At 39.9% G+C, this 26,391-nt stretch overlaps 1 protein-coding gene and 1 non-coding gene across 5 annotated transcripts in view; both read right to left on the bottom strand.

Annotated features, from left to right (window-relative positions):
- Nucleotides 1-26,391, bottom strand: part of SPOCK1 (SPARC (osteonectin), cwcv and kazal like domains proteoglycan 1) — a 425,281-nt gene that overhangs the window by 288,556 nt on the left and 110,334 nt on the right. The window lies entirely within an intron of this gene.
- On the bottom strand, nt 1,865-2,073 carry LOC118081620 (small nucleolar RNA U3). The gene has a single exon (XR_004692091.1). It is a non-coding gene; the product is annotated as a small nucleolar RNA U3 (small nucleolar RNA).

Below are 26,391 nucleotides of genomic sequence, written 5' to 3'. Positions count from 1 at the left end.
GGGTTGTGTATATATCCAGAGAATTTCAATGAAGTCTAACCAGTGAAGGGAAAACTCCCCTCGGCTTCATTTGGAATTGGGCTCATCTAGCCCAACCAATTTTCTTTTAAAGTCAGCAGAGAGGTTGGTTATTTTTGAGTGAAATCCCAAACTTTTTCGGGATATCATTGCACACCTAATGACATAATGTGGAGAGTGACATGGTTGAAATCCTTCCCATAACCAGATCACTTCTCTCCCTTACTCCACTTCAAAGTTTATACCTGGAATAGATTGGGAAAGGAAGAGGGTTAACTTGGGTTATATCTGAGTTAGAGGAAAATTCTGGAAGTAATAATGCTTCATATTGCAGCTGGGCTTTTTAATTTGCTGGTATTCCTATTCAAAGCAAATGCATTATGAATTGCAGTGACTAAATTTGATAGCAAAGGTTCTTTTACCCATTACAGTGGTAATTTGGTGTTTGTCTCCAAGAGCACACACGTTAGTGATAAGTGGCCTTTCCTCTGTCTCTGGCATGTATACCTGTAGAAATCAGCACTGGCAACAAATTTACAAATGAAGTCTGTGAAACTGGCCTTTGTGGTAAGGTATCCGTTTAAGAGCTATGCATAAGGAACTGTAATATTGTGCAAGTAGAGAACACAAGACAAGCAGAGGCAGAGGTTGCTTCCTTTCTCAACAGGGCCATACACTGGCTGCTATTAGCTAAGTCTTCTTCTCAAGATGTACAATCAGGATTCCAATTCACAATACTGGATTTTGTAAGCATGGCAAATGGCTCTTCCTGGGTGTGCATATCCTGCATGGGAGAGAAATGACTGGGTGTAGGCCTCATATTCCATCCTGTGCCAGAGATGATCAAAAATATGACAGGTTTTTTTAAATTAGTTATTCCTCTCCTGTAAAGCACCCTGGGATGCTAAAGAAGTCATGAAGGGTGGCATGCAAATGACATCTTAAAAACCCAATATTTTCAACTGCTTAACAAGCAAAGGATTTAGTGAGCTGTCTTGAATTTAACAGTTTAACTAGTCAACCTTAGTACATTCCCCATCCCCTACATTTATCTACATTTTTTAAATGAATTCAAATTGCCTTGCTATTGTCTAGTCACCTTGCACATGGTAATTTTAGTGATCTTGGATTATATCCAATACACTCTGGGTAAACCCATTGAAATCAATAGATTTAAGTTATTAAAACTATTGATTTCAGTGAGTCTACTCTAAGTATCACTAATATTGGACATCATTTTGTTCAAATAAGAAACTAATTATTATCTCTTAATGAAGCAAAATGATTACTACTTGTCCCCTTTCCAGCCTTCAGTCAATTGATTCTGAGAGCTTCTCTTCATCTCTCTCTCCATTTCAATCCCCTGCTGCTGTGGACTATGTATAACTTCTTCACTTGCTCCTTTCATCCTTTCCGCCAGAAGTTTTTGGTGAAAGCATTTTAAATCAGATTTTTAAAATCCATTCCCTTTACCCCCATCTACATTCCTCCTCCTCCTCCTCTCCTGTATTGGCTGAGGTTCCATTATTTGCTTCTTTTTCTGTGATTATTCACTCATATTTGTCTTTCGTGATTCTCTCTTTCCACTCTACTACTCATGCCCCTCACTCAATTTTCTCTTGCTTCCTGACATCCATTGCCCTAGCATTCCCTTTTTTTTTGCATATTTACAATTATTCTCTATATGTTCTCTCTTTCATTCCTATAAGTGTACCCTTGTTACACCAAGAAAAGTGTTTGATTCTCATTCCCTACTTTCTCTCATTGTTCTTCTCTTTCTTGAGGATACTGCTGTTTTCCAATGTCTTACTTTCCATCCTCCAAATGTTGTCACTTTTTTAAAAAAGCCGCTCTGTCTATGTCCTCTTCCTCCAACCCTCTTAGAGAAAGAAAGAATAAGGGTCGAAAAATAGCAAGCAACAGCTACATGAATGCAACGCTGCCCACTCGCTTCCAGCTCAGAAAAGGTTCGCTACTCACAGTTCACTTGACCAAATGTTTTTGAGTACATCTCTTGTTTGATAGTACAGAGATAATTCCAGAAAGTATAGTCTTTCCATAGGTCTTCTTCGTTTTTAAACTGGTTTTAGTTCTTTTCACTCTCTAACTTCTATTTCTAGTAATCTTATTGCAGCAGTATCTCTTCTCTGTATTCCTTCTTCTGGTTCTTTAGCCTCTAGTCCAGCTGACTTACCCACTTGCTTGCTTGAGTATTGGAGTTAAGCAGTAACTTTCTTGTCATTACTTCACAGTTTCTAACAATGGTTCTGCTTAACCACCTCCTTCCTGAAAGAACTGAGTACTGGACCCTTTTCTTTTTATCCCCGACATTCTCCCTTTTGGCTCTTTCATCTGCTTATTGAGTTACAACTACATAAATCTACACCCAAGCCAACCCCCTGAGGTTTTCTGATACCCTTCGATTCATATGAATAATATGCAGTTTGGGTCAAAATTGAGCTACTGATTTTCCCTCCTTATGCAGAACTTTCTCTTGTATGTGTTCATATCGTTTTTTCTCCTCAAGCTTAAAATCTAGGCATTCTCATTTCCTCCATATGTCCATGGTCTTTCAAAGTCTTAACATTTAAGGTAAACAATTCACTACCAAATGAAGTGGACTGCTCTTATTCATGGTCATTATTATTTTCTCCATTTCCTGCACAGATAAATTGTAGCATTCTTCTTGTTGGCATTGCTATTTCTGCTCTCAAAATTCTATAGTCTGTATTCAACTCTGCCACCTGCCTAATATATTCTTCTTGCCTTTCAGCTCATGCAATTCCCATCCCCACTCTGGTTATACTGCTCCTGTCACTTGGTTCCTCTTCCTTCTCATCAGTGCTTTAAGCTACTTGTATTTAAATAATTTTGCATTATCTTTTTTCCTCTCTACCATCTCTTATTTCTACACACACTTCTTCCTAAAGCCTTCACTCTAAAGGTACCAATTTCCTAGTTAAACCTAAGTGTACTTTTTCTATTCCCCACCTACTTCCATTTCTCATTCCCTGGAGTGCTCTTCCATTTAACAGCTGACTCTATTTTACAATGAAGTAAAAACTACTTTACATTCTTGCTTTTCCCAACTGCTGCTCTTCAACCCCTTTTGACCATTCTTCCATTTCCTCCCTAATATTATCGTGCCTTTTTGTTAGATTGTAAGCCTACAGACAAAGCTTGCTTAATTTGTGTGCAATTTGCTAATTTATATGGCATTAGGCATATTTTGAAGGTGATGTTAATGGTTTTTTTGTTCTTTCCACAAGATCTACATACCTCCTGATTGTAATAAAACCTCAAAGCAGTTTACAAAAGAGCAGAGTGGTATATAAAAAATGTGAGCTGGAGTAGGAAATTGATCAAATGCAGATCTAATCAAATGAAGCAGGAAATGACAGCTAGTTAATAAGATATTTTCAATGTACATATTCTAAACTACCATCATTTTATTTTAGCAGCTTCTGCATCCCAGGGCTTCTTCTAATGCATTGGATTCACTACTACAAAGTTTTACTGCTCAACTGAATAAATCTGAAAGCATATTTCCCTCTCACAAGAAGTATTATTACATGTGACCCCTGCTTTAAGCTTAATTGCTCTTAATTTATTCCTATACAAAATACAATGCTTTAGTATTTCTTAGGTGTCTTTTCTTCCCTAAGCTATTCATTACTTACATTATCTAAATTGAGAGGAACATATTCATTTTACCCTCTGCACTGTAGGGGAAGGCAGCACAATGATTCCATTTGGTCTGATGAGAATTCTATCCCCAGTTTTGCTCTTGGGGGGGGGACGACTCCAACAACAGATTTAGGGAGCACACAGGGGGGGAGGGGCACTGATGGAACCTTAGTTATAATGCTATGTTCAATACAACTCAAAGTCTCTTAGGAATAAAAGCATGTTTGTGTAGGGAAGCGGAATACATAGATAAGGGAACTATGGTTTTTGTTTTTTTTGTTTTTTTTAGAGAAACCACCTCTGATATATAAACTTTTAACATGTAGAAAACTACATGCTTTCTTGTACACTGACGTGGTGATACTATATTAATGGGAGACACTTTATACATATTTTAAATAAATAAATAAAAATTAACAACTGCATTTATTGTGCTATTACTGCTTTATCAACTGAGCCCTGGAAAAGTCCAAGTGAAGTTTGTGTGATTAAGTGCCTGTACCAGTTTGATGTTCCCTCCCTACTGTATCAATTTGCCTAGAGCCATTTTGTACCCAGATGTTAAACCAGGGACAACAAACTTCTGTAATGTTTAACGGGCAGCATTCAGCTACATTTTGCTCATTTCTGTGGGTCTACTCTGAGGAAAGCTTAGTTGAATACTGCTCAATACTTTCCAGTCTATTTCACAGACCAGAGACCAGAAAATGAACAGGTTTTGAAACAAAGAGGCTAAACCATTATTTAAAATGTTGACTGTGTATAAAATGCCATGCAGTACCTTTGAGTTATTCAATTGTTAACAAGAAGAAGCAAACATACCTCAACTTCCTGATGACGTAAGCATAATAAATGAGGAAACATAAAAGAATGAATTTAAATGTCGGGGAAAAATGCAAACATTTTTACAGTCTCTCTCTCCCCCCCCCCCAACAATTCAAAGATACATTTGATGAAAGACAAAATTTAACATCAGAATACCCAATTATACTTTCTAAATTCCAATGCAAGTCATCTAGCTATTTCCAAGCTACCATTACCTAAATAAACATACAGTTCTGTAGACAATAAAAATTCTCTTTAAAAAAATCACAAAACTGCAATAAAATGTCATGCTTGACAAGTATAGGAAAACTAAACAGAAATGAGCTTATCTTTCATGAGCTCTTAATGTTATGTTGAATGATTTTGCCATAGTTGTGGATAAACCTGGACCTGAATTTTTTAAGTCCTATGTTTTGTGAAGTTAGAAGGGGGGGGGCAGAAACAATGCTAATTACTATTAGAACTATACTCCCTAAAAATAATTGTTCAGTAGTGGCCTCAGTAGGGTCTTTGCCCATCTGAGCATTTAGAATCTTAATTCGCTAGTACTAGTGACTAGTAGATCTACCCAATTCTTTACATCACAGTACATATGATTTAGACATGTAACATTTATGTAATGAAACCAGCAAGGTGAGAGGATTATAAACCATTGGGAATAAGAAATAAATTATAATATATTGAAACATACAATTTTTAAATGTTTATAACTTTCTTTAAAACATTTGCAATGAAGTAACAAGCTTTAATTTAAACAATATTAGTATTTGTATGCAGGGCCAGCCCTACGGCAAGGCTGGGTGGTGCACCCAGGGCACCGGGCTGCCAGGGGGGCGCCGTGTGGCAGGTGCTGGGAAACGGGGCGTGGGGGGGGCGCGGGCGGGCGCCAGAGGGATCTTCGCACCACGGCCCCAGGGTGCCAGATATGCTTAAGATGGCCCTGTTTGTATGCTATCTACCAAGTATATCAATAGTTATAAATAAGCTATATGAAGAATATGTTAATCTTGGTGGTGTGCAGGGATCCAGATGAATCCCAAGCAGAATGCTTTGGAGGGATAATAATGTTGTTCAAGGTGAAGCAGGATCTGTCCAACATGCCCTTAATTAAAGCAATGTCCCCTGAAGCGTTTTGTGGTGCACTGGGGATGTGGGTGTCAAAGACAGAATTACAGTGCATCTGCTAAAAAGTGAAACTATGTCTTTAAACTTACCATACAGAGGAAATGTGAAAGGGGGGGTTCCAAACCAGATTACAGATATATTTTGTAATCTGAGGGAATAATTTTATCAGTGCTCTTCAATCACAGTGCTTTGAGAAGAAGAGATGCTGATGGAATAAAGAGCTTTGCTCTTCAGTGTTTCTTTCTCTTTTGAAAGTTCTGTCTCTAAGGAGCAGGACAGAAGAAGAGTTCTGGTGGGATTCTCTGGAGGTTTCTTTTGTGTTCCTCATTCAAATCAATACACCCAAACTCTTGTTGACTACCTTTCCCAAACTCTTCTTTTCTTATTTATTCTATTTTGATTTACTTCTGCTGCAGTTGGCTTTTTGAGTCCAAGTGTATTATGGTAGCAGTACTCATTCTTGCTCAGTCATAGTATGGGAAAGGAGAATCTGTCCATTTTTTGTTTCTTTCACTTTCTCGTTTTTCGAATCTTAAGTTCTGTTCTCCACTTTTGCACATCAGTTAGTGGATGTTTTCTTTCAAAAGTCCCCAGCAGCTTTTAGGTGCTGGGAAGAAGGTGTTGTTCATGGTTATAATAGCAACTGCTTAAAATAAATGATTAGGAATTGTGACAGACAATGCACAAGTTTTGGGGCATTATGCGATTACTTATTTCACACACATCAGAATGTTATACTTGCTAATGTAAGAGTGATAGCTTTGAAGGGGGGCGCGGGTAGCAACATTAATAGTGTTCAATGTACACATACCAAGTGGCATAGAACCATCAGCATTTATTAAAATAATGTTTGTTCCACTCTTCATCTAAAAAAAGGCCCCTGGAACAGCTTATAGATTGCTTTAAAAGATTTCAGCCTATATTTTGCCCCCCACCATCTTGGATGAAATTAGCTTTAACTTCTCCTACAACTATCCTAGACACAGAGATCACAACAGAAGTAAAATCAAATCAAATCACAAAAAATTACTTGCTCAGATTAACTTTGATGAGTTCCAAATCTATGTAACTCCACCCAGAATCTCATTCTTGGGTTTTTTTTTAACTTCTGCTTTATAAACCTGATAATTAAACTCCTTGAAGCAAGTAAATTCTTTATTACATAGGAACACATTTCACAGATGTTTTGCAAACTTGTCAAAAAAGGAAGCTTACATAAAATGCTTATGAATACAAAAACATTAGCTAAATAGGACTATAAATGTCAGATAAATTGCAGTTCTCCATTGTACACAAATCTAGCAGGAATGAGATGAATAAAAGGGCTCCAGAGCGAGTGTACTACTCTCAATGCATTCACATATTTGGGGACTGAAACACTAATCTTAATTTTGCCTTAAGTACATGGCAAGAAATGGCCTTTTGTGCATCAGTGTCCTGGAATGGCAGACCAAGGCCAGCTGACCATTACTTTTCAGCTAGATCAATAACTGCATAGGAGCTGAAGCAGTGATAACTGCTGAGGCAATCAGCCAATCAGGAGAGTGAGTGTGGAATTTAAATGAGCTGATGACTGTTTAACAGGTAGATAGGGACTTTCTGTCTGAGCAGTCTTCTTAGCGGGTATCTGTCAGTAGGGATAGATAGTGAATCGGCTCTCAAAGATAGGGATTTGACTCTCGTGGGAGAGGGACTAACAGTGTGGACAGTTGGGGATCTGAACTGAGTGCAGTTAGCTATGCAAGGCAACCCAGTTTTGATTCCCTGAGGGCAAGTTAAATCCAAGAAAAGAATGAGTGGGTGTTGCTAGTTTGAACACTGATAGACTTTTTTTTGAGGGGGGGGGGTTGCCTACCTGTGACTTGGTTTGTAAAAGACTGCTGTTTGAAAGTTCCTATGTAAAGAGTTTGTATTTTAAACTAAGTTTTGTGCCACACCTTTGAAATCAGAAAATGTTAAACATTCATTGATTGTAATTAAATAAACAAATAGTTTTGTTCCATAAATGCCTCCTCATGCTTTGAACCTCCGAGTTGAGAGTGAGTTGTTACTGGGTAGCCTTCACAGAAATACAACACCTTGCTGTTGTTAAAACATGAGTGCTATCTCAAACAGTTAACTGTACCTCTGCTGTGTGGATACAGTGAAAACTTTATCTAGTAGTTACAGGTAGGTAGCCGTGTTGGTCTGAGTCGAAACAAAATTAAAAAATTCCTTCATTAGCACCTTAAAGACCAACTGAGTTTTTATTTTGGTACTGTATGAGCTTTCGTGTGCATGCACACTTCGTCAGATACACTGTGTATCTGACGAAGTGTGCATGCACACGAAAGCTCATACCAAAATAAAAACTCAGTTGGTCTTTAAGGTGCTACTGAAGGAATTTTTTTATTTTTTATCTAGTAGAATACACATAATATCAGTCACAATACCCAGCATCCATCTTCGTTGAGGTTGTTTGTTACACCTGTGCTTTTTGATGTCCTTGCTTTGTAATATTGAAAATAATCTCAACATCAAAGAAAGGTTGGAGCAGCAGCTTGTTGAAACCAACCTAGCCTATACCATAAACATCTCCCCAAGGTCTAATGCCCATTTAAAGCAAACTCTAGTAGCAGCAAATTACACATTTTTCCCTGTTAATTCAAATGGAGATTTCCCAGTTGTAACTACAGATGACAGCCTGCTCTAGTAAGAGAGGTTAGTCTCTCAACCTTCCAAGCGCACTGTAATTTTCCTAGCTATCATTTTCTGCCCTGTCTCTTGGGAGGTGGAGAATATTCATTCAATTAGGTTGGTTTCCACAGTGAATGGATTGCATATACTATTGGGATATTTCTTGTAATCCCTCCATCCACCCTTTGGCAGAAGGAATAATTAAAGACATGCTGATACATTTGCCAAGGCAGCTGGAAGTCAGGTGATACTACTTGTGCACATGAGAAGATAATGCAAAATATACATGGGAGGGACGATTTTGGATAGCAGTACAGATCTGGGGGAATCAAGCTCTCTGAGGTTGCTGCACCTCAGTTGCTTATGAAATTTTAGTAGAGTCACCAGTTTGAAGATGCTTTGGGTATGCATTTGAATGTGTCTATATGTATAAATGTTTGTTTTTCATAAGTTTATAAATATATAAGTTTTGTTTACTTTATTAAACAATGAAGATAAAATCATACACTTCTGCACAGTCTCTCTTATTTGGAATCTTATAATTAACCAGACGATTCCACTAAGCCTCTTCCTTTTTAACATACTTCATTTCCGAGGCCTTTTAAAATTATAGACTCTTTCCGCAGATAAAATGTTTGTCTCTTCACTAACCAGGAGAAACTGACAGTCCAAACCCTGGTTACTTCTCTACTGTAAAGCAGAAACTATGGATAGCATGGGATTCCAGCTGCTGCAGTCCAATATGCAAACTCTCTCAGGCCCAGTCAAGTTGCATAACAACCTAAGGCTATGATGTCAAGGTGATTTTAAAGGTTTATGAGATTTGATGCTTTTGAGCATTCTTGCATTGGTTTTTTTCTTTTAACATCCAATAGTAACACTCTAAAAATTCTCATCGATTTTGGGGGGTGAGCAAGACTGCGTTCACATATCCCTAACAAAGACATGGCTTGAGAACCCTAGTTAGGTAGACAGCAGCTGTGGTGAAGAAGTGATGTATGGGGCAAGAGTCAAGTATCTCTCCTCTCACCTATACTATCTTTGTGTCTTTCCTAAATTATGTCTTTCCAAAGCCACTTTCTAGAGGAGCTTAAAACTGGGGGATTAGTTGGATGAGTACTTCCCTGGAACCACCATTCAGGCACATAGCAAGGGAGGGGCGAAGGGGGCGGGCCGCCCCTAGCTCCACTCTGGTGGGGGCAGCACGGGGGCAGCACATGGGGACAGCGCCTCCAGCCCCTTACCTGCCTCTCTCCTCCTCCACTCGCGCCTCCTCCACCCGAGCAGGAAGAAGCAGAGCACGCTATGGAGCGGGTTGCCGGGCGGCAACCCGCCACCTGGCAACCCACTCCATAGTGCGCTCTGCTTCAGAGCACGCCGGCCGAGCAGAGCAGCAGCGCCAACCCGGATGGACTGCACCAGGGGGTGCCGCCCAGGGCAGCCATGCGTCCCCATTCGCCACTGCCACCATTGGCTCATTGTTTGTTTGGAGTACCTGTTCATGGCACTCCTAGGTCTTTTGGTGGCTGCTGGCTGCCTTTTCTTCTCTAAGAAAACCCCAAAGATGTTTATGAAGCAGAACTGCGCTTTACAGAAACCATGTTGATTTGTCCTCAGCAAGGCCTATATACTTAGAATTTGAGATTTAATAATGCCTTTCACTAACGTAATGACAGACTTTAACAGGCCTGTAATTTCTTGGTTTTCCCATGGATGATATCTAAATATATGAGGTCAAAGAAGAACATAAAATTAAAACCTCATTCACTATTGAGCTATCTAGAGCAAGTAACAAGGGTAACAATGGCTAGTAATGAAATATGTGTCCATAGTTTTTGCTTTGTATTATGGAAGCAACTCAAACTTTTGTTTTTATTGGCTTAACTCTTAATCGTTTTGAGAATAATTAATATCAGATAAATGAGTGCTCTCCAGAAGTCATAGTTCCCTGCAAGTTAAATTATAAATCAAATTGTAATTATGTTCCACAAAGAACTACAAGCCCCACTGGTTAAAATCTATAGGGAAACAAATACCAGTCAAGTACAACCAGTTTATCTCATTTTGACATTTAGTGTTACAAGTGTTCTACCTCAATGGAGATAACTGAAAACACTATGTGGAAAGTTTTTCAAAGAGTTGTATAAATGACCAACTAATTTCTGCTGTTTGTCCAAGACAAATATTTAAAAATGCACACAAATTTCAGCTTTAAGGATGGACTACAATATTGCGTGGCGAGGCCCCAGATCCCCTAGCTTCCCCCGAAATAAATACACCAACACAACTATATGGGTTAATGGGATAAATAAGGCCACGACTTTATTGGTTACAAAAGTGAGCGGTTTGGCTTACGCAGTTGGGTGAAGGAAGACTATATCCTGACTCCTGCCCAACTGCAGGAAGTCTCTTAAGGGTCAACCACCGGAAGGGGGAGCCCTATGATGTACATCAATTGGGTTCCGGTTTCCGCCTGCAGGAATGGCTGACCTGTTTTCCATCCCTCCGACCTTCATGAGGAATTTGGCGGTTGCTAGGGGAGTAAATGGCAACCCCCCTACCTCTCCGGGGGTTACGGAGAGGGGCCGCTGGCCCGCGATGCCACCAAAACCACTCTGATTGGAGTGGGGGGAGGCTTGGGCTGAAAGCACTCATGAGGAATGTCGGAACTCCCGGACGCCAAACTGCACAGCGGGGATCTCCATGATTAAAGAAGATAATTAGGTTTTAAATTCATGGACATGCTTCAGAAGGAGGGGCAGAAGCTCTGTTTACTGCCGAGGAATTTGCGCTGCTGAGGGTGAGGAGTCAAAGGCTGTATTTTATCTTGAAGAAGGATTGATGGGGACGGAACGATAAGGGAAGCGAGACTTTTTTTATTTTTTGCATATACTCTATGAGTTACCTTCATACCTTCCCGGACGTGATGTTCTGGCTTGTTTGGAACGAACGAGAAATAAAAGACATCTGTGTGAGTTGAACTTTATAAACTTTATAAATTGTTGATACTGAGTATATTTTTTGAAGATGTAAAATTGCTGATGAGAGAAGCCCCCCTTTAACTGGATAAGGAGTGCCTGGAAAGCGTTCGGAGGATTTATGGGGTGTGACGCACTTTGAATTTGAACAGCGACCTGAAGCTAAGTTCAGCTATAGGGCAAGGAGAGCCACTAATTTATCAAGAGTCTATGCATAATGTGACAGCTGGATCTCCTGCCTGGAAAAGCTGTAAATTTTATAAAGATCGTTAATTTACATAGTTATGGGAAGAAAACGAAAGCGATCTGAGTTTTTTCAAGATGGCGCTGTTTCGTGTTGAAAGAACGACGCAACAGGGACGCTCCAGACCAAGAAGATTTATGGGGAGGCCGGACTGATTAACTCACACAGGAGAAAGAACATATGTGAAATCTCGTTTGTTACTTATCTCAGCAGCTGGGGAAAAATCGGATGAGAGGAAAACATCTTTGTGACTGTAAGGGAAAGATCGGGACTATAATAGACTTTGAGTGATGATTTGGACTTTAGAAAAAGACGACAGTGAGCAGCTGCGAGGAATCCCCAATTTCTTGAAGCATGGGAACTCCGAAAATTTTTAGATGATTTGGCATAACATTCGGTTTGATTGATATGTATTTGTATAATTTGAAATATTGAATGAGATATAATTGTATATAATTGGAAAATTAATAAAAATAGATTATAAAAAAAATGATGTACATCAATTGAGCACCCCCAGGGTCACCGTTGGGGTCGTGGCATGGCCATAGCCCACGCCCAGGCTTTGGACAGGAACCACACCCTCAGATCTCTTTAACGGGATACCTTAACGTGGAGGGGCAGGTGGAGGAACAACCTCCCCTCCCATAATAAGGTTTACCCAATGCCTTATGAAGTTGTGACGATTGCTAATAGGTAGGTGAAAACCAAATGGCTAGAGCCAATTTTGCCAAGTGGAAAAATTCATACCCGGCCCCGACAACTAGGCGACCGACATAAGACTCCAGGGTCGCTGCAAGGACCTGGATTCCCACCCGCAAAGCAGTCCCTCCTAAAAGGGGGAGCTGACTAATGCAAAGGAGATTGTCTCATCAGTGCAAACATTTATGTTTGCCCAATGAGCCAATCTCCTCTCTCCTTCTCCTGCATGTTCTGGGATTCTTCTGACCCTTTGGAGCAGATGTGGGGGAGCTGTGGGGGCGCAAGGGAGGAGGGGGGGAAGGTCTATTGCATTAACTTCTGTTAGTACGTGTTAGTTGAATCTGGCCCTAATTTTTCCTTCATCAAAGATCATACAACTCTCTGAACAATACAGTACCATTGTCATGCACTTTACCTAAACATATAGCACTATCTATGTTCTATCAGAGCAGTTTTATGATATGAAACAGACTTTAAAATGGTAATGCCCTTAGACCATGGAATGAATGGTTATTTGATGCAGGGATTTTTAGGAATTTGACTCAGATGAAGCTGCCACATGCAGAGTCAGGCTTAAAGTCCATATTGTTGAATTCTGTCCAATCTCCAGGGTCCCAGGACAGGGATCTTTCCCAACTCTGCTTGCTGTAACTGAAGATGTTGGCTTTTGAACTTGGCATACGGAGCATGTATTAAAAGGAATAATAATAATAATAATAATAATAATTTTTTATTTATGCCCCGCCCATCTGGCTGGGTTTCCCCAGCCACTCTGGGCAGCTCCCAATCAAATATTAAAAACACAATACAGCATTAAACATTAAAAACTTCCCTAAACAGGGAACAACACAGTAATGAGCATATTTCTCCAGGATGGACAGAAAAGGTGAAGATGCTTCACAATGGGAAATTTCATTTTTGGTGCAAAATAAGGATGACAAGCATTCTGTCTGATTTTTGACATTTTCCCCTAGCACAAAGCACACTATTATTTTGCAAAGCTACTTTTTGTTCTCTTTGCAAGAAAGATGTGTTCACATATGATCTGCAGCAGCGGCAGAATGAGCATAAGCATTGCTAGATCACACAATACTTTCTTCTTACAGGCACAAGGATATACAAGCTACTGCTCTCACTGTGCAATTGAACTATAAGATCTCACATAAGAAGAATAAAGTGCAATCCTAAGCAGACTTATCCAGAATGAAATCTTTCTGAATGCAGATGGTCATTTCTATTCACTTGCACACCGACTTCCTGGTGCCTCTTTCCTCTCCTACCTCCAGCTTCATTCAATAAACTGGAAAAAACTTCTGGGCTACTGTATCTGTACTTGAAAGGATCCTAAGTACTAACTAGCTGCATGGGAGACGGTGTAAATATGCCATGGCATGTTTGTTAAAGTGTAATCTTTATTTTTAACTGATCCTGAAACAGTGAGAAAGAAAGAGAGACTAAGTGTTCCTGAGGCCAGTATACCTCTATAAGTTATGAGCCTGAGCTTTTAGATTGCAAAGGTGGCTTCCAGATCTGGACCAGATTTGTCTGTGCTAGTCTACTGAACATAATGGAATATAAAGGCTTCCTCCCAGCCTGAAAATGAGATGCCATGTGGTTAGCAGTTAAATGTTGTTGTTGTTGTTGTTGAACTTGATGCTGCAACACAGAATTGCATTCAGCTATATGTACCCTTTAGGTTGTGAATGAAAATATAACTGAAAACTACCGATTATATTCTACCATTTAATAGTTACAAATTAAATCAGCCCTGAGTGCTCCCTGGAAGGACAGATCGTGAAGCTGAGGCTCCAATACTTTGGCCACCTCATGAGAAGAGAAGAATCCTTGGAAAAGACCCTGATGTTGGGAAAGATTGAGGGCACTAGGAGAAGGGGACGACAGAGGACAAGATGGTTGGACAGTGTTCTCGAAGCTACGAACATGAGCTTGACCAAGCTGTGGGAGGAAGTGCAAGACAGGAGTGCCTGGCGTGCTATGGTCCATGGGGTCACGAAGAGTCGGACACGACTAAACGACTAAACAACAAACAACAACAATAGTTACAAAGCAACTCTTTCACGTTTAACAGAGACTAATATTGCCTTATGAAGACTCTGAGCTATACTGGATTGCTAGGGGAATTCTGTTAGTTGGCCCACGCCTGTTTATTATTTTGTAGCTGACAGGATGGGTTACAGAGTGGAAGCTAAACTTCTTCTAGTACTCTTCATCACTTTCATGCTGGCTCACAACAAAAGCTGCTTTGTGTGGCACTATAGTAGGACTGAAAGTCAGGAGAGTCATTTGGGCCTGAAATAGCAAGAAGTATGGATGCACAGAAGGTAAGAATATTTTATGACACTCTGCAACAAAAAAGGCCATGTTTGTTAAGACATCAGCCTTAGCTTCCACTTTCCTGGCCTTGTAGAGCTTGAGCCAACATAACTTAACTTTCATATTAAACTAGTAGGGTGTTTTCTGCCATTGAATAAAAATATAAAACTTTAACTAAGACAGGCAACCTTTTCTGATCTAGAATATAGTTCCTTAACCAGCCAACAGTCTTATGACATATTAAATTGTAAGATCCAGCTAGGGATGGATGAATCTATCAATTTCAGTCTTTCTATTTTTTCATTTTACCAGTCTTGGGTTCACCTCTCCATATTTTCACATTGGTTTGTGTTTTCTTTCTTTCTTTCTTTCTTTCTTTCTTTCTTTCTTTCTTTCTGGAAAGTCCTTGTGAAAATCATCATTTTATTGCAAATTTCTCTACTATACACATTTTTTCACACCCCTTTCACTAATATATGCATTTTTATGCACTCTTTACCCCTGTATATGCATTGTTGTACATGTTTTTTTTTGAACATAATTTTTATTGATTTTACAAATTATATACGATGGTACATACATGAACACCTTTTCCACCTTCTTCCCACCCCCCTCCATGGGTCCTCCCCTGCCACAGAAGTATCCCACGCAGGTGAACAGTCAGAAGTGGTCCATTTTATGATTGGATTTCTGTCCTCCTCCCCCTCCCCTGCCCCCGAAGCCCCCCCCCTGCCACCAGGAAGCTCCAGTAAACCAGGGCAGTACGCAGGAGGTCATCCATCCAACCATCTATTGTCATACCGAAAAAAGAATAAAAAAAGAGAAAAAGAGAAAAAAGAAAAGAAAAAAATGGCAAAAGAGAAAAAAAGACAACAAAAAAATCTTTCTTCCATTCATAATTGTTAAACCATATTTTGTGGGCTTCCCCACCCTCCCCCCTTCCCCGGTTTTCCTCCCTTATTTATCATCTTCAACAGTTTCATATTTTATAAAATATACCTTTATACCTTATACCACTTTTAAACTAACTATTATCATTCTCACCTAATATCCAATCACTGAAAAATCAAACTCCCATTTTTTCTTCCCGTGCCTGGTTTTTACCCCCTCTATAGGCCTCCATATTTTCACCTTTTTCCAAAATCAATTCACTTTTAAAACTATAACTATTCCCAATCTAACCTTACACCCCCGAGTACCGGCTCCACCCCACCAATCCAGTAAGTTCCGTAGTCAGCAGTCCAGTTATAATCCTATTAATCCATCCTTATAATCACCACTTCACTTTCCCTTCACCCCACCCCCTGTTTACAGTCTTTTGCCATCCAGGCCTCCATACCAGACCCCTGAGCTTCTTCTCTTCTCTGCTTAATTTTTCCTTCTTCCCTGTGGGCATTCTGGAGTTCCAGTAAATCCAATCGTGCCCCCCTCGAAGGGGAGACACTCCATCCGACTTTTTGTAGAATAAAATCATCATTTTTTTCCTGGTGGGCTTCATTTTGTGTTATATTATCACAGTCCTCATCTTCCTCTTTTCCTTCCAAATCACCGTCCCCATCATTGTCATTCTCTCTCTCGTCTTCTTCAGTTTCAATAGCTTCATCCTCTATGAAGTCATATTCTGCCATCACCATCCGGAATTGTTGCTGTAACTCTCGCTGTTGTGTCTCCTCTTGACATAGTTCTATTCTTACTTCCCACATTAAGGTCAAAACAGTCCGCTGGAACTCAGGCGAGTACCTTTTTGTTGACATAGTTCAATCCTGTCAAGGTCAAAACTTGTCACATGGGGTGGAATATGATCTCAGTTTATTTTCACGACTCCATTTTAACAAGCTGGCTGCATTCTTCAAGTCTTTTTAAAAATAAAGTTCGAACTCACATTTCAAAAGCATATAAACCAAAAAGGAATTCCCAAAAAGTCCAGAAATAAAGATAGAAATAAAATTTGACTTATAAATCCTGATCAGCTCACTGGGTTGTCTGGGCTGCCGGCTCCCGAGGAAAAGAAAGGTCTTTCTTGGTCTTAACCTCTTTCTGCAGGGCACTCACAACCACAGTCTCTCTCCCCTTTTACCCTGCATTTAGGGGAGATTCTCTTTGATGCCTTTGAGGGATCCTTATAAGTTAAGATCTTCTGTTTACGGCTTCGGGTTTCTGTTTACTGTCTCTTATGTTACCGTGGGGGGGGGGGTGGCTTCCTCTTTTTCCCCTCTCTCCCAGGTCCAAATTATTGCCTTAATTTAAATTCCAAACAATCCAAATTACTCACAGTCTATTCTTTTGCTGAATATTCTTGGAAGAATTGACCGCCTCCACTTCCCAGACACGCAGCTTCGCGCTCTCAGAGCAGCAATGTCAGCCTGTCCGCCGCGGTTCACCTCCTCGCTCTCGGGGGCTTAAACAAAGCCGATCCGGGGAGGAGAGAGCCCGCTTTTGGCGCCGCCAGGCAAAATCCGTCCCCAAAAAGCTCGATTTGGGGCTTTTAAGGAGGTTTCGCTTCGCTGGAGCGATTCCCTCCACCTCTGAAGCGCCGAGGTCCGCTCCGCTGAACGGACCCCCGTCTGATCAAGATGGCGCGGTCAACCGGAAGCCCCTGCATTGTTGTACATGTTACTTGGGTTGGACAACTGCACTACAAAATTTGGAGTGTGAATTTCAAAGGATGGCTATGTTTCAGTTCACATAAGTGTGAATTAGGTATGTTCGCCTTTAAATGCAAACTGAATCTAATTTCTCCCCCACCCTTGTCTCTGGCCCATTAATGCTACTGCTATGGTGTGTTTGTTAGTTTTTAAAGTATCACAGGATTATTTGTTGTTTTTCCTGTAACAGTTTACCAATGCTTTCCTTCTATAATTTGTCACTTTTGCAAATTAGATCACTTTCAGCATTCCTTCTGATTTGTTTCCACAAAGCTTATGCGGAGGTGATAAACTGGCTACTGTTTATAGAATATTCATTGAAATTTGATTATGGGGAGCTTACAGGATCTAACAGCAAAAAATCCATATTTATTTTTTATTTTTGGAAGTGAGTTCATTGCATAAGCTTGCCAAATCCACTTTGATTCTGCCAGCCATGGCTATCATAGATACATGATCAATTCCCCTGCTTAGTTCATCATGCTTACTGAATTAGTCTTATTATCAAGTATGTTTAATTAGAAATACTTTCCTTTGAAAAACAGCAACCCTGCCACCATAGCTACTGTCGCTTGAATACTTAACTTAGATAGCTCATAAAAACTACATAATCAGGCAATACTTTTGCAGCTGCTGAATTATTCCTGAATCTTATTTCCCAACTTAACTTATTGCTTTTAATATTAAATTTATATCTTTCCATCTCCAGGAATGGAAATCTCATTTAATCTTTTTTAGCCCAGTATTAGGTGTGAACTCATGTTTTCTCACAATACCAAGGCTCAATGTCTTCTGTAATGGCAGTGATGAATTATGCTTTCAGCTTGGCCAGTGCTGAACACACTGTAAGAAAGATGAAGAGCCTGAAAAAATGTCAGCCCTGGAAGGAGAAAGAGTTGAAGGCAGTACTCTGAAAGGAGGGTGTGTGTGAAAATGCTTCAAGGGTTTGAATGCAATAGCCTGGTAACCATCTATTCCAAGATGAATAGCTTCCCAAATTACTGCTTGCTATTCTACTCACCAGCACCTTTCCAGCATGTGATGCTATCTGATGATCACTACTGTCCGTGTCCCTACCAACTCTTAATTCCTATTGTTTCTCCCCTGAGTTCTTTCAGAACTGGGATCATATAACACCAATCCTGACAGATCTACATTGGCTGCCTGTTTGCTTCCAGGATGACCTATAAAGTCCCCAGTTTGGGAACCAGATATCTGAAGGAATGCCTCTCCTTGTATCAACATGCCTGGGTCCTACCACTGAGGGGAAATGCATCAGTTCGTCACATGGGACTTCTCTGTGGTAACACTTTGACTCTGGAATAACCTCTCCTAGAATCATGTATGCTTTAGGCATTTTGGCACCAGGCAAAGACCTATTCATTTGTCTGTGCACTTATGCATCACTGCATTTCTGGTAGTTACTGAACTTTCAGTGCTGTACAGTGGTGCCTCGGTTTAAGTACACAATTGGTTCTGGAAGTCTGTACTTAACCTGAAGCGTACTTAACCTGAAGCGAACTTTCCCACTGAAAGTAATGGAAAGTGGATTAATCCGTTCCAGACGGGTCCGTGGAGCTCAACCTGAAGTGTACTTAACCCGAAGTATGAGTGTAATTGGTTCTGAAAGTCCGTACTTAACCTGAAACGTACTTAACCTAAAGTGAAATTTCCCACTGAAAGTAATGGAAAGTGGATTAATCCGTTCCAGACGGGTCCACGGAGTACTTAAACTGAAAGTACTCAAACTGAAGCGTACTTAAACCGAGGTATGACTGTATCTTTAAGTGTCTGGAATGGTTCTTGTGCAATTATATTGTAACCAACCAGTGGAACACATCATAAAGGCTGAAAATATATTTAATAAATAACTTTTCTCCTCTTATTTTCCTCTAAAGTTTGATAATATTATTACTGCTCTGTCTAGATGACTTTGCAGAGTAACTTTCAATGCCTCTCTACATCCATTTACAAATTTAATACCATGCTAAGTTCTGTCATTATCACATTATCATCATCATCTCAAAATTCATAGGTAGAAAAGTGCCACCCCTAACACAAATCTGCACAGAAATTATTGCTTCTGGCAGGTGAGATGCCTAGATTCCTTGTACTGTATGTCCTGAAAACCTCCCAGCAAAAAGGCTAGCAGTAAAAGATGAATCCATGTTACTGTATTAATACAAGTAGCACAAGCAGAATCCATTTTATTTTTTGATAGCTGTGTCAGAGACAAGAGCACACCATGCACACCAAGCCAATAATTTAAACAAAAAGGTATGGGAATTTGCACAGAGATAGCTCACCCAACTCTTCCATCAATAAATAGCAACAAATTATCCAGCAGGAAATTACAACCTTAAACTTCCAACAATAGCTGGATCATTATGAATCCTAGATGACAGTCAAGAAGTATCAGGTTCACATGTTAACTTTGCATGTAGAATAGTACACAAAGCAAATTTGATTCAAGGATCTTTAGCTATGGTCACTCAGTACTATTCCCCACATTTTGTAATTATACACAGTTTCACTGATAGTAGGAAACACTGATATTAGAAATCTGATGAAGGTACTTGAATACTTAGGTTGCTTTGTGTCAGGAAATTAATCAGTTAATAAACTTCTTCCTGCTGCTGATTAGAAATCAGACTAGCATACTAACTGGATAAGAGATTGAACCATAGTCACTTTGTAGCCCATGACCACTGCTTTCTGTTGGGTTTGATACCTGCTGGAGAAATAAACGGAAGCTATCAGAGATAGGAAAGGGGGGAATCAGTGAACTGGCACCTTTAGATCAGGCAAGTGTTTTTATTATCTTGCCTTGTAAGAGTAAATTAAAACCATATTCTTATTTAGACTATTGAAGTTATATATTGACTGGTTTCTTTGCTCAGATTCTTTCCCAAACTTTGCTGCTTCTAAACTCTGCCACATCTCTAATTTTGGCCTTAACTTCTCTCTCTCTCTCTCTCTCTCTCTCTCTCATTAGCTTTTTCTATTTTCCCAATTCAATATCCTGATTCTCCTGCTACTATATGTGTTCCCTTTATGCCTCCTTTTTATGCATACCCTCAGTCTTTGTGTTCTTACACTAACAGCCGCACAGACTTTCATATGCTGCATGAGAGGATGTTCTGTCTCCATGCCCTCAAAAGAGTTAAGTAGCAGCCTCAAAGAATGTGGCAATGGGAGACCAGGATCTTGTGGAAGAACCAATCATAAGGTGGCCTGCTGGTCTATTTAAGGGTGTTAGTTGTGCCTCACTCCTTAACACTTACTTTTGTGGCAAAAGGCAATTTAACTCATACAGGGAAGAACACCTCTTTATCCTAGAGTGTGAGGACAAAGCTTATATCTTGAATCATTGTGTGAAACCACTATTTTTGTTTCATTCCATGAAGTACTTCACAGTTCATGCTTTGTTGTGCTTGACATATTGTTGTCCATTCATCTAGCGCTGACCCCAGAGCTAACATGTGAACACATGTACACAATTCCCTACTCCTCCTCTTCTCCCACACCCAATGAGTTGTCATACAATAGATGGAGGCCTCTCTTCACATAAATATGTGTGATTATGGGCAGGAGAAGCACTTTCCCATCTTTTTTGGTAGTACGGTAGCTTCTCAATCACATTCAGGAAAGGAAGTATATATCAATATGCTAGCTCTTTTAAACTGCTAAATTTGTTTTTCATGCACTACCATCACCCCTGGCCTTTGAGGAAGTCGCCAGCCATGCTCCTTAGGAATCTGTCTCTTGATTGATGAACCCAGATAGATAAGCTTGGGGTAACACAAAACCTTGTGGTTGTGTCAAACAAATAAGGGCCATGTCAATATTTCAAGGTCTAAAGAGAAACAAGAATGGCTAGAGGTGATCACCATTGGCTCTAGATCACCTGGAACTGTACTGGCCTACTGCAGCCATTGTAATGCTGTACTGCTGGCTTGTTGACTTCACCTATGTCACTATTACTTTTTATTATTTTTAGGCTGTGCTCTATCAAAAATTATCATTCTTTGTAGAAATTGATTGTTCCAACTGTGTGAAGTTGATCCGAATATCTATCACATGTAATTCCAGATAGGTGAATTAGGTGAACTTGCCTCCAAACGTTTGACAGTATATTTATATGCACTTGCTGATACGTATCGAGACTTTCAAATTGCAAGGCAGAAAATAACTGAAATATATTAGCAGTGTCTGTTGTAGCACCTGTGTGGGAGGACTAATAATGAATGACAAAAAGTTATAAGCCATAAAATTGCATGGTGTCATCTGCTTGAGGCGATAATATTCCCAAGATAAACTTTTTGTAAGCTTGAACAGTGTTTGAATTTGAAAGAGCTTGCTAGAATAGTCAATAAAGAGGAAATAAAAATAAGATAAATAGACAAAAAGCATAATATACTGGTTCAGTGGATGTACCACTAAACTACAATAACGATTGTAGTGAGACTCAAATGCAAAGGTTGTTAGTATCCACAGACCAGAATTACCGTGGAGACAGATTCAATTTTATTGGGGCGGGGAGAAGGGAGTAGAATATGACTACCTACTTTTATCATAGTCTGTTCCTCATGAGTGCTCTACGCTGCAGAGTATAAAGGTAATTCCCAATCCTTTGAGCTGCAGCTATTGAATGACAATTCAATTTGGATTCAGTGTGGAAAAGACTGGCTAAGTGGTTCATGCTCAAGACCATAGTTTTGATAGGAGATTAGCTAGGCCTCTGAATATGAACAAACATTGCATTTGGGTGGTAGACATAACATGGTTTTTTGCTCCCTGTTATCTTCCTGAAAGAAGATAAAGGAGGGAGTTTCACTTTTGCATGTTAGCAATTAGGACAAAACTGAAAGAATGCTCAGACTATTGTTAGCAGAGTCAAAAGGACACCCCATTTCTTCATTCAAGACTGGAAATGGGGGTGCCCACATATATGTCCATTAATAATACAATAGCATCCCAGATATTCTATTAACAGAATGCAGTTAATATATGTGCAGGGTAATGGGGTAAAGACAAAAATGTCCAGAACCATGTTGGCTAGAATAAATCAACCACTTAAAAATATCTGTGATTTCACATCATTGTACAGGAAGTATAGCCCAATATGCCGTATGTATTGTTATCTATTATTATTTTTACTGAATACAGTTAGATTATCTAACCAGGTAAAAAACAAGTCATAAGAGGGTCTTATCAAGTTGGAGCAAGAGTTGCACTTAGCAGACTTGCACCAACAATGGAGGAAGATCAATTTTCACCAATTCCTCTTTCCCCAGTGGCCCCAAACAGTTCCAGATGAACAATGAACCCTCCTAATCAGCATTAGAGACTGTGCAAGGGTATGAAGAGAAGTCAACAAAAATTATCTCATCCAATAAAGAGTCTATGGACAAATTATATATATATATTTAACTTAACTTTATAATAAATTCCTGCTCCTTAAAAAAGAAAAAGCTTCCTTAATTTCATCTATTTTTGTATTAGCCTAGTTAATAAGGCATAGCAATGAGATTGATGCACAACTGAATCAGTCTTCAATCAAGTACTGTATGCCACATAATCCCGTATATACTAGAAGATGAGACAAAACAATGGGTACACCTGGAGAGGCACACAACTGAAAATACCTGCACCACAGCATACCCATTCCTCCCAAACAAACTAAGGAAAATTCCCACAACACTAAACAGGTTCACACAGATCAAGCTTAAAGGATGGAAAGCAGAAGTTGGTAAACTGTCCCCAACCCCATCCCCACTAATTCCGCTGGGACATCACCCATTATTCCATCACGCAGTGCAAAACCTCCCGATAAACACCTGGCAAACCAAAGGCTTATACCTCTTCATAGACTTCTACAAAAATAATCCTTATCAACACAAGAAATAAAAGACAAAGTAGGAGACACCCAAATGCCCTGGCCAACATACCACCCTCTTACATGCCCTCTTACAATTACAAGTAAAATCAACAGCAACTAGGCCCCTGACAACCTTCGAATAATAATAATAATAATAATAATAATAATAATTTATTTGTACCCCGCCCATCTGGCTGGGTTTCCCCAGCCACTCTGGGCGGCTTCCAACATAATATTAAAATAATCTATTAAATATTAAAAGCTTCCCTAAACAGGGCTGCCTTCAGATGTCTTCAGAAGTCTGGTAGTTGTTTTTCTCTTTGACATCTGATGGGAGGGCGTTCCACAGGGCAGGTGCCACTACCGAGAAGGCCCTCTGCCTGGTTCCCTGTAACTTGGATTCTCACAATGAGGGAACCACCAGAAGGCCCTCCGTACTGGGCCTCAGTGTCCAGGCAGAACGATGGGGGTGGAGACGCTCCTTCAGGTATACTGGACCGAGGCCTCCTCCTAACAACAAAGGGACACGGGAAAGGAATGGTATCTGCAATATACAAAATACTACTCCAAAATCCCACAAACCCTCTATGCGTAATCAAAAAACAATAGGAGAAAGACATAGGCTATGAGATTAACCCCACTCAATGGACCAAAATGTGGTCTAAAGCTCCCTTTAAATCCATATCAGTGAAAAGGAAAGAACTCGCTCTGAAACTCACATACATATAGTACCTAACACCAAGAAAACTAGTGCTAATATGCCCACGAACTTCACCTAAATGCTGAAGTGGATGCACCTCCACAGCCACATACCTTCACATGTGGTGGGAATACTCTGAAATCCAAATATTCTGGACAGCAATCATACAAGAAATATGCAAAATAACTAAGCAAGTATTAGAAGTCACCCCAGAACTGGCCCTACTAAACATCTTCCAAGATAATAATGCCCACTCACATCATAAAGAGCTCATAACCCACCTACTCTCAGCAGCCAGAAGCATCATAGCCAGACACTGGAGAGACCTGTCAGGAGTAAACATGGACCACTGGTATCAAATAGTATGGGAAACAGCCTTATTAGAAAAGCTAACCAATAAACGGAAACTGACATGGGGACAAATAGAAGAAGACGCCTTCACCCCGGTATGGCTCCCCTTTATCACATACACTGCCCAACAAGACAATGACAAGAATCCACCAACAACATATGAATCAATATGGCTAACCTGATACAAAAACACCCGCCCACCCCACTCACATAAGAAAACAAAGTTCACCACTGCCAATCACAAACAAACAACCACACCCTATGCCAACCCCAACCTCTCTCGCCACCAAAGAAACACAAGTGAACAGTAAAGAGAACCCACACAAGCGACGCTGACACAAAACCTCACACATACATTAAGTAGAATAGAAGCATTGCCACCTGACCCCACTCCCACTCACCATGCCCCCTCCACCTCTTTCCGCCTTTTCTTCCTAATGTAACACTAATGTCTCAACAAATGAAACTGATCTGTAGAAAATATAACTTGAAAGAGACATTGCATATACTTTTGTAAACCAAGAAATCTTAAAAAAAACACCACCGAGTCAGTCTTTAAACAAGAACAAATCTAATAAATTTATTATTCTATTTATAGCTAATGTAACTATGTATTTTCTTAAGTATTCCATATTTGAATAATAGTGACAAAAAATATATCTCCCAGAGTATGCAAATACACTGAGAGATCTACTCCAAGGGGAATAAATAGGCTAATTAATCTATTTAAAATATGAGAAAGAAGGAGTTGGTGTTGGTGTGGCTTCTCTACCAACTGCTGGTAGATAATTATACTATATTCTTTTATATGTACTCTTGCAGGAGTCTATGCTGGAGGAGTTGTCTGAATACAAATGATCACTATGACAAGGAGTACACCTTCTTGACAGATGAGAAGTATGGTTTGAAGTGTCATTTAGCAATGATTAAGTTTTCCATAGGCTTCCCACAACCCCCAGTATAAAACTAAGTCCCATGGGCCATACTAGCACCAACAGGCAACATCACCCAGCCCAGCCCAGCTGCCATTCTTCAGAGAGTCAAGCCCATGCAATTCCCTGGAGAGGAGAGAATGAGATCCCTTACTGTTACTGCCACTGGGAGGGACATGCTTCCTTACATGACTCAATAAATAATTACTGTACCAGGGTGACCTGTGAACCTCCAGAAGTTGTTTGACTCCAACTCCCATGAATCCTAGCCAGTATAGTCCATAGTCAGGAATGATGTAATTTGTAGTCCAGCAACATATGAAGGGGCCACAGATTGCCCATCTCAGTCTTATGCCATTAGGACTGAAGTTTTGTACCTTTACCTACCTTGTATACACAAATAGTGCTTAGTTCTGAGTAAACAGATATATGGTTGCACTACATTGTTCTCGGCCCAGTATACCAGAATGAGCGTCTCCCCCACCCCAATCGTTCAGCCCGGACACTGAGGTCCAGCTCCGAGGGCCTTCTGGTGGTTCCCTCACAGTGAGGTTACAGGGAACCAGGCAGAGGGCCTTCTCGGTAGTGGCACCCGCCCTGTGGAATGCCCTCCCATCAGATGTCAAGGAAATAAACAACTATCTGACTTTTAGAAGACATATGAAGGCAGCCCTGTTTAGGGAAGTTTTTAATGTTTGATGTTTTATCACACTATTATTATTATTATTATTATTATTATTATTATTAAACTTAAGAAACAGAGCAAACAGCAACAAAAGTGGAGATTTAGCTCTTCAACAACTAAAAACAACTTCTTTGTACAAAAGTTGCACATTTCTTTAATCCAATACAGACAAGCAATGAAGTCTGATCACAGAGAAAAAAAATGTCATTCTGTTGAACTTTCCAGAATACATTCCTCTGTGTTTCAGTGATAAAAGGTCAGTGTTTCCTTTCTCCTCAGCATAGCCTGACCTCTGACACAAGGAAATCAAATGAAACAAAATATTATTTCAGAAGGCTTCCTAACCAGATAGCTATTGCTCAAGAGAATATAGAGCTCCCAAATCGCCAAGAAGCAATTTTCAGCTTGAAGTTATAAAGACAGAAATGTCTTCCTGTTTTTGAGACATTATAGTTACTACCTGCAAAAAAAGATTGAAAATCAGGAGGTGTGTCAAACAAACCAAAACAGCCTTTGAAAATCCAAAGGTGAGAATGTGATATTTAACAGCAGCAGAACTTGTCAAATATGAGAAGCCTAGAATTCTAATAAGCTGTTGACTTACGCTCAGG

This window comes from Zootoca vivipara, chromosome 2 (genome assembly GCF_965207765.1).
Source record: "Zootoca vivipara chromosome 2, rZooViv2.hap1.1, whole genome shotgun sequence".
NCBI classification, from domain to species: domain Eukaryota; kingdom Metazoa; phylum Chordata; class Lepidosauria; order Squamata; family Lacertidae; genus Zootoca; species Zootoca vivipara.
This window is presented reverse-complemented; position numbering and strand designations above follow the sequence as displayed.